The sequence below is a fragment of the Podarcis muralis genome, chromosome Z (assembly GCF_964188315.1).
Source record: "Podarcis muralis chromosome Z, rPodMur119.hap1.1, whole genome shotgun sequence".
Lineage (NCBI taxonomy): Eukaryota > Metazoa > Chordata > Lepidosauria > Squamata > Lacertidae > Podarcis > Podarcis muralis.
Window position 1 is genome coordinate 501,549 of NC_135673.1, and position 2,500 is coordinate 504,048.

The 2,500-nt window shown below is 25.9% G+C and overlaps 1 pseudogene; it reads left to right on the top strand.

Moving 5' to 3' along the window:
* Positions 1-1,623, top strand: part of LOC144326204 (uncharacterized) — a 5,050-nt pseudogene extending 3,427 nt beyond the window's left edge.
* The last annotated feature ends 877 nt before the right edge of the window (positions 1,624-2,500 follow it).

Genomic DNA, 2,500 nt, shown 5'->3' on the forward strand with positions numbered 1-2,500 from the left:
TATCAATCTATAGACATATCTATCTATGTAGTATATATGTATATATTTCTTATCTATCTATCTATCTATCTATCTATCTATCTATCTGGTATATATGTATGTAGGTAGGTAGGCAGGTATCTATATATTTCTTATCTATCTATCGATCTATCGATCGATCTATCTATCTATCTATCTATCTGGTGTATATGTATGTATGTAGGTAGGTAGGTATCTATATATTTCTTATGTATCTATCTATTGATTATCTATCTATCTACCTACCTACCTACCTACCTATATATTGACGTATCTATCTAATATATATGTAGGTAGGTAGGTAGGTTTCTTATGTTTCTATCTATCTATAGTGCTATCTATCTCTCTGGTATGTATGTATGTATGTATGTATGTATGTATGTCTGTAGCTATCTATATATTTCTTATCTATCTATCTATCATCTATCTATCTATCATCTAGTATATATGTATATATGTAGGTAGGTATCTTTATATTTCTATCAATCTATAGACGTATCTATCTATTTTTATATCTATATCTATCTATATAGTATATATGTATGAATGTATGTATGTACGGATCTATATATTTCTTAGGTGTCTATCAATCTATCAATGTATCTATAGACGTATCTCTATCTATATACCCAGTATATATGTAGGTATGTAGGTATGTATCTATCTATATATATTTCTTATGTATCTATCAATCTATAGATGTACCTATCTATCTATCATCTATCTATCTATCTATCTATCTATCTATCTATCTATCTATCTATCTATATCATCTATCTATCTATCTATCTATCTATCTATCTATCTATCTATCTATCTATCTATCATCTATCTATTATATATGTAGGTATGTATGTATCTATACATTTATTATGTATCAGACTGATCAATCTATAGACATATCTATGTAGTATATATGTATATATTTCTTATCTATCATCTATCTATCTATCTATCTATCTATCTATCTATCATCTATCTATATATCCATGTATCTATCAATCTAGTATATAGTATATATGTAGGTAGTTAGGTATCTATATATTTCTTATCTATCTATCTATCTATCTATCTATCTATCTATCTATCTATCTGTAGGTAGGTATCTATACATTTCTTATGTATCTATCAATCTATCTATCTATCGACATATCTATGTAGTATATATGTATATATTTCCTATCTATCTATCTCTCTATCTAGTATATAGGTAGGTAGGCAGGTATCTATATATTTCTTATCTATCTATCTATCTATCTATCTATCTATCATCTATCTATCTATGTATCTATCTATCTGGTGTATATGTAGGTAGGTAGGTAGGTAGGTATCTATACATTTCTTATGTATCTATCTATTGATTATCTATCTATCTATCTATCATCTATCTATCATCTATCGACGTATCTATCTAATATATATGTAGGTAGGTAGGTTTCTTATGTTTCTATCTATCTATAGATCTACCTATCTCTCTGGTATGTATGTATATATGTCTGTAGCTATCTATATATTTCTTATCTATCTACCATCTATCTATCTATCTATCTATCTATCTATCTATCTATCTATCTATCTCTGTCTAGTATATATGTAGGTAGGTAGGTAGGTATCTATACATTTCTTATCGATCTATGGACATATCTATCTATCTAGTATGTATGTATGTATGTATCTATTTCTAATCTATCTATATTTCTAATCTATCTATTTCTTTCTTTCTATCTATCTATCTATCTATCTATCTATCTATCATCTATCTATCTAGTATATATGTATATATGTAGGTAGGTATCTATATATTTCTTATGTATCTATCAATCTATAGACGTATCTATCATCTATCTATCATCTATCTATCTATCTATCTATCTATCTATCTATCTATCATTTATATTATATATGTATGTATGTATGTAGGTAGGTAGGTATCTATACATTTCTTATGTATCTATCAATCTATCTATCTATAGACATATCAATGTAGTATATATGTATATATTTCTTATCTATCTATCATCTATCTATCTATCTATCTATCATCTATCTATATGTAGGTAGGTATCTATATATTTCTATCAATCTATAGACATATCTATCTATTTTTATATCTATATCTATCTATATAGTATATATGTATGAATGTACGTATCTATATATTTCTTAGGTATCTATCAATCTATCAATGTATCTATAGATGTATTTCTATCTATCTATCTATCTATCTATCTATCCAGTATATATGTATGTATGTATCTATCTATATATTTATTTATTTATTATGTATCTATCAATCAATCAATCAATCAATCAATCAATCTATAGATGTACCTATCTATCTATCTCTATCATCTATCTATCTATCTATCTATCTATCTATCTATCTATCTATCTATCTATCTATCTATCATCTATCTATTATATATGTATGTATGTAGGTATGTATGTATCTATACATTTATTATGTATCAGACTGATCAAT